Genomic DNA, 12,298 nt, shown 5'->3' with positions numbered 1-12,298 from the left:
CATTCTTACAATTCCGTCTTTCATGGTGTTAATGTTGAACTTGGGTGGGAGCCTCAAGTTAAAATAATCATAGCAAGAAGTTCCCGACAAAACTGGGCTAAGTTGCAGTTTAAAGTGATCACCTCACTTTGGGTGTCCAACCAGCTTCTCCCCTTCCTTGTGGCGCATACAGTAATATTATCATCCGTGAAGTTACCCCGGAATCTTAAGGCTCTTCATATCAAATCGTAGCCTCCGATTAGGAAACGCGGAATCATTGATTCTAGTACTAGCTCTCTGTCTAATCTGAAAATGTGTGTTGTTTTCTTAAGCTGGGATGTGGTCATTTAAAAATGCCTCGGTGCATTCCAGCACCTTCTGCAAGTACTCCAGTGCCCAGTAAATAAAGTAGCAGCCCATGTCCCTTTTAGCAAAAGCTATATATCTGTTCAGACTTGTAATTTGCTCCATTTATATCCTTTGCCCTTGAACTCCGGTTATTAACGCAATGTTTCTCCAAATGATGCCATATAACTCTGCTCTGAGCACATTCACGGTGACACCACGCAAACATTCCAAGGGCCATGGCCGGCTGAGGAAGGGAAGCATGCTGGCTGAATTGGGGGAAGGTGCAGAGCATTACTCAAATGGAAAGGCTGTAAAACTATGACTGTTCTTATTCAAATCGTGACAAAGCCAGGGTCAGACTTTGCTAATATTCTGAGGTCTGGTTGGAAGATAATTGAGCAGAGTAGCTTTGATTAAAAAAGAAATAGCCAGAAAGAACACTTCTTCCAAGAAAGGAACAAAAAACCCATCAAAGGGTTTAAGGCAGGTGTCCTAATTATATATATATATATATATATATATATATATATATATATATACACACACACACACACACACACAGATATATATATAAAATGTATAGAGGTTTCCTGGGAGGTGGATTTTTGTTTGGTTGCGAAATGCAGATTATAGGTAAGGGTACTATAAACCAAATTCTTGTGTGCCAACTGTCATGAAATATACCAACTTGGGGTTGTAAGTAGTTTGCCTATTTATATAAGACAATTGGATATTAGCTGTGTTTAATTTTGTTTTCATTTTAAATATAAAAGTTTACTAATTGATATTTGGTGAAATTTTGGACAGGGAGGGGGAGCAGTCTCCTCCTTCAATACCCGTAAAAGGAATGTACTGATTCACCAAATTAATAATTCAGGTGTGATCGCAGAGACTATGTGAAACCTACTTTGGAGCAGAAATTGTTCTGCCCCATTTTTGAAAAGGGCATGTACAAAAAGGTGGTTTTTCTTGAAATGAGAAAGTCATACATCTGGAATATATAACCATGAAGGAGCTTGCCCATTTAGCCTATTTGTTTCAAGATAATATTTTTAAAAGTTTATTTTCTGAAAGCTCTTTATTTGAATAGATATTAATAGATTCATATTAAAAATAACTATGCTGCAAATACCACAAAAGTTTTTCTTTTCTGGCATTTTACTATGAGGCAAATTGTTTATAGCAGTGAGATTTCATTTGTGCACTGCCTCCCCCAAATCCTAGGCTATGCATAATCCAGGTCATGCAAAATATTGTGGATGAGAAGCAGAAACTAAAATACCATCAAATATTGAATTTCATGCTGAAATATAAGCTGCCATGAAACCTCTGAGCACATGTCTATATTCTTAGTACTCACTGTGTGTCTTTAAAATGAAGTAAAGAAAAAGAAGAACACTTCTAACTACTCTAGTTGGTTATTATTTTTGTTAATACACCAAACATGACCTGAGTACATTTGCCCGTGCAAATACACATGTGAATATTGTCTATAAAAAATAAGCCATGGCTTCCCCAAAGCACCAAACACATTCTTAAAATATTAGCTGCTCTCATTTTGTTATTATTCCAGAGGAGAAAGAGTTCTGTGTTCCAAGTAAACTGTATTAATACTATTTTGATAAAGTACAAGGCTGTTCATTTTCTTGCAGTTTTTAAAAAAGGTAGTTAAAATACTATAGTACTATATAATTTATAATTTTTCATCTTTCTAGATGTTAATTATGCATGCCACACACCCTAGTGTTTTTTTAAGATTACTTCAATATTTACATTGTTTAAATGCTATTTTTGAAGTAATATATTATTAATTTTTCCAGCAATTGATTATTCCCAGCATTCGTGGAGAACGGCCAGCTGGGAAGTGAAATAGAAAGAATGCGTGAGGCAAAATTGAGTTCTGCCAACAAAGCTAACGATGCCACATAGTAAAGGAGATTAATCTCTATTATAAGGTTATTGAAGAATGAAAAATTAAAATAGGAGAAATAGATGATGGAAGAATTATATTCAATGATGTAAGATTTAATTAAAGTAAATCATTCCAAATTCTACAAACATATGCAAATTCTAAAAATCTGAGTGCTGGGCCTTAACACACTTTTAAAAATCCCTAAAATGAAATCTACTCAGTATCAAAATAAGGAGGGAACTATTCATCTGAATATGTTACTCCTCGTTGTATTTGAATAAATATTCCATCTTTACAGTGATTTATTGAGTTAACCTTGACAAACCCTAATTAACAAGAAAACTGGTAGCCCTCTTAAGGAAGTTCCATAATAGCATCGCTTCCAAGAATTGTACACAGTGAAGTAAAAATCAGAGTGGCTATAAAATAAGATTTTAAAATATTACCAACTTAATATCATTCTCATAAGCTTCACAAGTCCAGCACAATATATTTCAGGCCTGTGAAGGTCAACACAAAATGACAGGTACTGTACGTGATTTGCAAACGTCATTTTTGGGCAAGCTGTTTTCCAAGACTTAAATTAAATTAAAGGATCCCTTCCCTAAGACATTTTTATTTTTACTGGATCGTGGCCTCATTTCCAAAGAATATCGCTTTTATGCCCGGTTGTCAACTAGAGATAACCGTTATGAAAATGAGCTTGATAGCATGTGGCAAATACTGATTAACTGCTGGCCTTCCTCCTTGAAGAAATGATTTTTTCTCATTGGAAATAAAATGCCAAGGGTTTTCCTCATTATTTGCAACTTCATCGTGAGATGGCAGTTGACAGAGGGAACCTGTCCTCGCGCTTATGAACACAAGATTTGAGCCAGACACAGTGGGGTTCGGATCCCACGTCTGCCACTCATTAAGAAGCTACTTAACCTGCTTGTGAAGACTGGTTACTTCATGTGTGAGGTGCGGACAGTAACCGGTATTTGTCACAGTGCAGCAGGGCGTGATGCGCCATGCCAGGCTCGGAGGGCGTGCACACACAATCCAGGGGTCATTCTCACTAGAGGTGATGTTATCATTGGCCTCACATCTGTATTATTTATTAGCTTTTATTCTATAAAGTGAGGCAAAAGTAGGTTTACAGTAGGGAGTGCATGAAACACAGTTTATTCTTGTATTATTATTTATTATTGTATCATTTTCCATACAAACAACTGCAAACCTACTTTTGCTCCACCCTGTATTTTTCATTATTAACTTTTCTCCAACTGGCATTAGAATTTTAATGCTCTTGCTTTTATATGCTAATATTAGAGATGACGATCCTGAAATGACATAGTTTTTTAAAAAGTAAGTTTGTGACCTAAACAACAAAAGTCCCATGAATGTTCTTGTTTTCTCAGCTTTCTGGACTATCTTTGTGTATGTTTTCTTAGAGGCAATTTGTCAAGTGCCAGTCAGTATAGTACTGTAATTTTGCTTTGAATTATATTTAGCTCATAGATATATTTAGGAAAATTTATATCTTTTTACTATTGAATTTTTCTATCTGACGAACACTGCCACGCTCCATTTAATTAGGTATTCTTTTATGTTATCTAGGAAAGGGTAAGCTCATTATTCCGTTCGCGTAGTTTCTGCAGGACAATACACTCCCCTTTCCTGTATGCTACTTTGGGCTGGATTATTTGGTCACTTGAGATTTGTCACTTGAAGAGAGTTGAGGAACACTGGGCCTCAATGTTTCTGTAAGAGAGGTTCCCATCAAACATCAAGCCCCGCCCCAGAGGGAGCAAGACCACTGAACCTGCCCGGTTCCGAGCGCCTTTAAGCCAAACACCTCTTACATCACAACATTGCTGAGAGCCAGAAATATGTTGGAAGCGCCCGGTCTCCTCCAAGCCCACCCCTCTCCAGTGTTCCTTGAGTATGTCAACTCTTGGCTCCTAAAGAATTGAGATCTCTGAAACTCACACTTACCCAATACAGAAACATGTGTAACAGGATCACATAGTTACTCACAGAACACTCCCTGGTGCAGAGTGTGTGTGTGTGTTAAAGTATTTGTCTTTTTTCACAGGCCCGTGCTCCTTCTGCCTTATAGAAGGAAAAGGGTCATAAATAGTATACTGGTAATCTCAACAGTCTCATTGGAATAGTTTTGTTTTTTTCTTTTCTTTTCTTATAAAGAAACAATTTTATCTCCTTTAGATAAAATGGGCAGTCCTTTGGAGATACCCCATCCTCCTCCCTCCTCTCGGAGTTGTTGTCTGGGCAACGATTCTGTTTTGGAGGCTCAAGGACGGATGTTGTCTTTGTGTCTTCAGGGTGTCCCTGGCCTCTCCCACTGAGTGACTGCTCTGGGCTGCTTCCGGCACAGGTGACAGGGGTGTGAAGGCCACGCCCCCGGGCCGTGCAGGTACCTGCTCTAACTCCAAGTCTGCTTCACTGGCCTCATCCGGGCCCACGGGTGCTCCCCAGCCAGCCTCCTGTCACCCCTCTGACAGTGGGACCTGCTCCTCTGAGTCACTGTCCCGCCCTGCATCTGGCCCTCAGTCTCAGTGGTGCATTTGATGGTTTCTGCTTTGGGGTCACGTTGCCCCCTGGCCCCAGCGTGCCCCGGGGCAGGCTGCCTGCTTCTCCCTCTCTCAGTTACTTCTGTGCACCCTCTCCAGGGGGCGCATCGCTGCTTCTCTAAACTGGGTCCCGTCCTGGTGCAACTGAAGGTAACAGAGAGGAAGTCAACTCTGCTCTCCTGCCCTTGAACACAGCTACCACCCCAGCGCTGGGCCACCTCCGGGCGCTGTGGGCAGGCTCTGACGTGACCCCTACCGGGTTCCAAACAGGCAGCTGCGCAAAAGGGCCTCTATCCTTAAGACCACCCTCAATTAACCAAATAAACTGTCTCTCTGGCTGCAACTTAGACAAAGGGAGCTTATGATATCTATGTCTGATCCCCTTTCCCGCCAGCCTTGCCCGCCTCTTCTTCCCGGTCTTGCAGGGGCAGCCTTTTCTTATGCAATTTCCTTCTGCATCCTGATTTCAGTCTCAGAGCTAAATTATAACCTTGGGAGGGGTGGGGTTGGGAAGACAGTGAGTCTAGTAGGATAGAATCTTTAAAATGGTTGGTTCACCAGCGAGGCAGATTCACAGTAGATTTTTTGTTTGAAGCTCCCAGAAGAAATTGTGTTCAATTTATTACACACAGCATTGAGAGAACAGAGGGATCCTTCTTCACGTAAATAGCCATAAAACATACCACTTAGCATTGTTGTCAGGGCTCTGTCACTTTGCGAATGCATGACCACAGTGCCAGTCACGTGATTACAAGATTGTCACAACAGGGTAATTAAAGCATCTCGTACTCCTGAGTGTGGAGATTCCGAGGGGCGCGCGGATTTTCATCTTGACTTACAGGTCCGTGAAATGGTCAGGGTGTGGGGAGTGGGTTCTCCTGGGAGAATTGCTTCCCACATGTCCTCCATACATGAAAGGGGACAGAAACTTAATCCACACGGTGACATTTTCAAAAGAGGCTACTGAGGAAGAGGAGAAAGAAAGTGGTTTCCTAAGGGTGTTGGGCAGCATGATGGGAACTGCAAAGCAATGGCTCTAGTATCGATTCACCCAACACTCCACGGCATAGTGACCGATAAATAAGCCAAAGGACAGCTAAGTAACAGCACACTTCATGTGCTCTCTTGTCCAGGTATCCAAAGATCTGACAGGTGTATTGTTGGTAATTTAGAGGGAATGAGATTTAAAGTTTAGAAGGAAAAATAGAAACTCTAAGATCTACCTTGGAGTGCAGATCTTGATGAGATGTAGAAAGGGCAATACAGCGGTCCCTCGCTCTATCACAGTTCACTCACCATGGCCTCGCTGCATCGCGGGATTTTAAAAAATATTCTATTTTATTATTCATTTATCACTGTATTGCGGGGTTTTGCAGTACTGTATACGTATGTTGTTAAAGTTACATAGGTTTGAGAGTGTAGAATAAATGTAAGGTTTCTTCTTCACGGGGTGGGGGGTGGGGGTGTGGTCCGGAACGTAATGCCCATGATAAGTGAGAGAACACTGTATATTTTCTTCTCTCTGAAGTTCATTTTCCTTCTCACCGTATTCAGCCTTTGGGGGGTAATACATGGATGTGTGACAGCAGTTTGCTTTCTGACATGACAGTTATATCTATAGACCTTGGTGTTTTTTATTTTTATTTATTTATTTGTTTTACATATACAAGTGTTTGAAGGCCTTTTCAGCGTCTCCCGCTCCGCTGCCGCCACTGCTCCGTCTCCCGCGTGGCCTCCTAGGAGTGAGAACTAACAGCACCCTCGACCTCTGGGCCTCCCTCCTCACTCAGCTCAAGTCCGAGTTCACTTGATGCTGTTGACTTTCTCAGCGTAGGGCAAGGGCAGTTTGCCGAAGGTGCCTGCCGTGGCGAAATCTCACGCAAACTGTTCTACTAAGGGGGCGCTGACCCTCCAGTGGGCACCGGCTCTCTGTGGCTGACTTGCTTCCAGTGCCTTCATGGCGTCTGCCAAGGGTGGCCCAGAACACGCAGGGCAGAGCCAGAATCCCAGCCCCCGGACACGGGGCAGTGGTAAAAACAGCAGAGCGCTTGAAGGCACGAGTCAGAGACGGCACCCCTACTCTACCAGCTGTGAGACTCTGAGCCAATTACCTTCTCCCGGGGTCCCTCAGTTTCCTCATCTGGGTCATGAGAAGAATAGCATCACCTTGTCAGGATTGCATGAGATAATACATATCAATCTTATAGTTCGCAATTCTCATATATGTAATAGCAGCTCTGCCCTTTATTACTTGTATGAACTGGCAGATTCTTATTTGAGCCTCACTTGAGGTTCATTTATTTAGCAAATGAAAACCCAGGCTGTCCAGTGAAACTTGAATGTCAGATAAACAACAAATAATATTTTAGGATGAAAAATGGTCCATGAACTGTTTAGGATAGAACTCGTATTTATAAAGTGTTCAGCTTTTATTTGAAATTGCAGTTTAACTGGGCATCCTGGGTTTTATCTGGAGACCCAGCATCAACCTCCTGGTCTGACGAATGAGTATATTTGTGTTTACATGAACTGACATCACAGGCTGCTTGAGAGATGACATAAAAATATACATGCAACCTTTTTGCAAATTGCAATGTGTGGCTCAGACCTGAGGGAACGCTCGCGTGATCAGAGTGGCTATTGTCCTCATGAGGTCACACGCAGGTCACGGGGTCCGCAAAGTCAACGAGAGGAGATACTTTAAGTTACAGACCAGTTAACCTGGCCAGCCCTTCCGAGAGGGCAAGAACCTCTGAGTTATCCACACCAGACTGTCCTTTCTCATTAACATGCCTGTGCAGATTTCACTGGTGAGTACTTTTTGTTCTTGAAAGAGGAGGGAAGAGGAGGAGTTTTAAAAAGACCGGGAAGGAGACTGCAAACCTTTACACAGGGAGGGTTATTTCCTTTTAATTAAATTTCTAGACATGCAATTTGCCTTTTCCGATGCATTAGGTGTTTCATCAGTTTTTCTTTTTTTTTTCTTTTTTCTTTTGCCCGTATAGTGGCAAATCACGAATGGCTTATTTCGGGAACAATCAGAGGAGGGGCCGTTACAGAGCTCACTCGTGCCAAAGCTGCATTTTAAGCATAAATACTCCTTCAACAGAGAATTACAAGGGAAATGTCAAGGTGTTGAAACAACTCCAGGAGATTTTAACTCTCACATGTCAAGTGCATTCAGGAAACGAAAGCACTCAAACACTTTCATTTTCAAAGTAAAGAACATAAGGTATTTTCCATCCCTTCTCCTGGCCCAGAACTTGATCCCAGGACAAGATAGGTTTCTGCATAACTCAGCCCATTTCTCACACGATAATAAATAGAGAGAATAGGGCCTGTGTGTCTACAGTGCCCAACTTACTGGCTTATTCTGTCCCTTTAGTAAAATGAATAATTTTTTTTTTTTTATGTCAAATAGGTAGAGCAGATTTTTGGCAGGACGTAGTTAAAGGAAGTCTCAGTCACATGACCGAAATTTTATTTTAAACTAGTCTTCCCGTAGACAGTGCCTCCAAGATAGAACCCACTGGGCAATTTCCTACCAGATACAGAGAAATAAATCTCAAACGACACTTGGCCGTTGACTTCGGATGCAAAAGCCTTGGGTGAAGAGAAACGCGTGCTGAGCACCTGCCACGGCACAAATGGACGGGCCCCAAGCACATGCACCCCGGGACGAAATGGGTCATTTTCCCACTGAGGAACCTGGTTCTCAGCTGGCAGGGACAGCAGGCAGGATAAAGCTCTCTGTGTGAGATGCTGACAGCCACAGCATTGCACGGACAGGAACTGAAGATCAGATCTAGGGAGGGCGTCTCTGGCCACAGCCTGAAACCAGCCCGTCAGTGCCCGGCTCCCTTAGGCGCCTGATGCAGCGCTTTGCTGCAGCGCCGGCCCTCCCAGGCTCTGCAGGGTCCGCCTTGCAAGTGAGGTTCAGACTCTCGTCTGCCCTCAGTGAACAAGATGGGACGCGAGCTGTGAGGTTTTCAGACGAATATTTAGATCATTGCAAGTTATCTCATCGTCAGGAGCAAGCTGATGGAGCTGGAGCCGAGTTGGAGACAGACTGTGTTTACAAGCCCTCCTCCTCCTCAAGGTAGATGTTTGAGGAGAGAAAAGAAAAGTGAGAGCTGGGATTTCCGGCTGACCTTGGAAGCAGCGATGGCCAATCCCGACCACAATCATAGCGAGGATAAACAATCGCGCATATCGCCGCTGCTCCATCTCCAGTGCTGAGAAAAATTAATTTCCTATTTGCGTCCCATTCCCATAAATACCCATGATGATGTATTTACATCCAGACTGCATTCCAGCCGAAGCTCACAATACCTGGGCCAACAGCATGAGTCTTGCCTTTAATCGGTTACTGTAATAAACATATAAAATGTGTTGTGTTTTTTTTCCCTGAGAGGACAGAGCAGTGGCTACATAAAAGGCCATCAAATGACACATCCTCCATCTCCTAGCAAATAAAAAAGCCATCAGCTCATAACAAGGCGGTGATAAAAGGTGCTGAGGCCAGTAAGATTAAGACTTTGTAATAAGGTCCAGGCGCCAAAACTGACAGCCATTTTCTTTTATATTTATCATGTCCTCGCACCAGGGTGAGAAGCCATGGCTGTGTCCTGTTGCTGGCTAGAATTTATAGCAGCTCCATTATTAGGAGATTGCAGCGAAATGGGGTAGAGGTATGGTTTTCTGAGAACGTTACGCTGGCCTCCTACATTAGACACTTGACAGGTTTGTCAGCTCTTAGTAACAAGCCTTGTAAAGTACTTTAATATCATTAGCACTATTTTCTTAATGTGTCTGCTCTCCTCACAGCCTGAAAATATCATATATCATAGGCTGGAGGGGAGCACGGATGGCTCTCTCCCCTTTTCTGGCTTTTTAAATGTGATTTTATAGGAACACATCGAGTTGCTATTTTAATCAAAAGAATGCGGCCATTTTCCTTTATTGATTATCAACTAAATATGTATAAATATGTAGTTAGGGGTAGGCAACCCTTTTAGAGGATATTGCAAGAGCATAATGAATGGCTTGCTGGGGTAAACTTGCTCACTGCTTGCTACAGTTATATTACATGCCGTAAGGTTTTCCATTCTGCACTCTTTGTCCAAAGATTCGGGGGGTCCATGTTCAGGGAAGAGACGCTCCGGCCAGACCCAAAACTCTGGTAGAAGGCCCCAGGTAGGCAAGGCCTAGAGCAGATGCCTTTGAAATGTTTGCACATACGTACCTCCCATTTTATAAACGAACATAAATTACAATATGTTCTGTAGTTCATGGTGCATTTCAAAAGGACCCACATTTAATTTGAAAAAAAAAAAAATCCAGAAATCGTGTGGGGCTTTTCCTTCCTTTGGGTGGTAAGCACAGTAGCTCGCGCACGCCTATCTGCAATGCTAATGTAACCCAGCGACCCGGCAGTGCAAGAGTCTTATAAGTGTTTTAAATTTCAAAAACAAACACACATTGCTCTGTGAGTGTAATAAAATTATAAACTTGGCTTTGATCTCATGTTTAAACAGGACATACATCTTAATAGGGGTCATGTTTATTTTTAATGTTGTAAATATTCTCATGCATGACCTTGATCATCAAATTTTCATTATTGTCAACAATACCATGAAATCTATACCAAAAATAAGAATACATGGACACACACACACAGAGGGGTTTATCACCGCCAATAAAATCTCAGTCAAATTATTCTATAACTTAAAAGAAGGGTAAAGTCAAACACACAGTTCAGGTCTGGGCTAGAGCAAAGAACCAAACACCAGCCTCACGCAGGCAGTGTCAACACTACGTTAGTTACGGCACATCTCCCCAAATGTGTATTTAACTCATTACTGGACGTATGCCCCGGCCGCGGCCGCTCCCACCAGTACCTCAAATGAGAAATTAAGGGGTCCTGGAGTGGTGTATTTTCAGTCAGAATCACTGCCCCTTGCTCAGGGCTCAGCACATAGGTAATCAATAAATATTGTTTGGAGCAGTAAGGAAATGAGTCTCTTAATTTTCTCCGTCTTACCTTGAAGTTTCTGTTCCTATTTGCCCTTGGCAATCCCAGCGGGTTACTTTGCAAGAAACAAATACACACCATGTGGAAGGAGCTAGGACATCTTGATCGGAGATGAATTCAGTCTCCCCCCTGTTCTCCACTGACTTACATATATGCCTCTGCATTTATAGCAAGACCATGTGCAGATGACCTCAATGCAGTCACACTAAATGCAGACAAAGAGACATCAGTAGGCCGCCCAAAATGTTTGTGAACAAATTACTTCAATGTACCAACAAAATTTGTCATTCGCCATTCAAAAATATTATTTTGAGAATAACGCAAGAAGAATGTGGACCGTTATCTCCGTCACCACACACAATCTTTATGTTCCTTGTTTGGGCAATGATTCCAAGATCTAGTTCACAAAGTAGAATGGTCAGTTTACATTTGGTCAGTCTAATAGTTTGGTTTCTGTTTGTTTAGAACCCCCTCCCTAAATTCGATACTCCCACTGTCTTTGCTCATTTAAGTGAGAAGAGGATGGTTCATACTTTGGGCCACCTCTCTACCCACCTGTAGAGAGGATGGGAAAGGGTCAAATACATACTTTGTCCACTTTTATAGTCAATACAATAATTGGTGCTGATGGATTCATTATATAGTAACTAAGGCTGATTTTTCTTAGGAAGGAAATGACTAAATCGTGTATTTTTCAGTGGTGTCTGGTCACCACATGAGGCCCTAACCTAACCTTTTAAAGATATTTTATGCCTCTTCATCTGTAGGAAAACCATTAATTTGATGTGCTAAGAAATTGTCCTGTGAAAGTGTGACCGTTCACACAGTCTAGTTAACATGAGTACATTTTTTAATATCTGTCGATACGTGACTTTTGCTCATCAGTCACATGGCTGGTCATAAAATCATTTAGTCAATTTATTGCTAGAAATCATTAAGAATTAGACTTGTTTAAGTCCGTAAATTTACCAAGCTTACAACATTTGATCCTATCTGAGAAAATACCTTCTGATTGAGTCTTTATGTGTACCACACCAGAGTAATTAGTCAAAATCGTTGACTGACGATTTATGGCCATTCAAGTGTCTCAACAGCTCTAAAGCTTCTCTACAATGTTGCATTAACATTGAAAGAGACTGTTACAAAACTTAGAGCTAAAAGGAATTTTGACATCACTTGAATGGTCTTCCTTCTTCACTGTAACAAAAACTGGTCACAATGTAACTGTTCGTGTTCTCCTTTCCTTGACGTACGCCCTGGGTGGGAGTTGTCCCGTTCCTTCTCTTGCCCATGCTCAAATGTGGCACACGGGCAGGAGAGGCGGCCCCCTTCTTGGTTCTATGTCCCATTGTCTAATTTATCTCCTAACCTCCAACTTCCAGAGTCTGAATGACATTTTAATTGGCCCAGTGGTTCTGGGCAAAGTCATAAACAGCGTCTTGACTCTCC

Source organism: Furipterus horrens, unplaced genomic scaffold (genome assembly GCF_987537825.1).
Source record: "Furipterus horrens unplaced genomic scaffold, mFurHor1.1.pri manual_scaffold_16, whole genome shotgun sequence".
Lineage (NCBI taxonomy): Eukaryota > Metazoa > Chordata > Mammalia > Chiroptera > Furipteridae > Furipterus > Furipterus horrens.
This window is presented reverse-complemented; position numbering follows the sequence as displayed.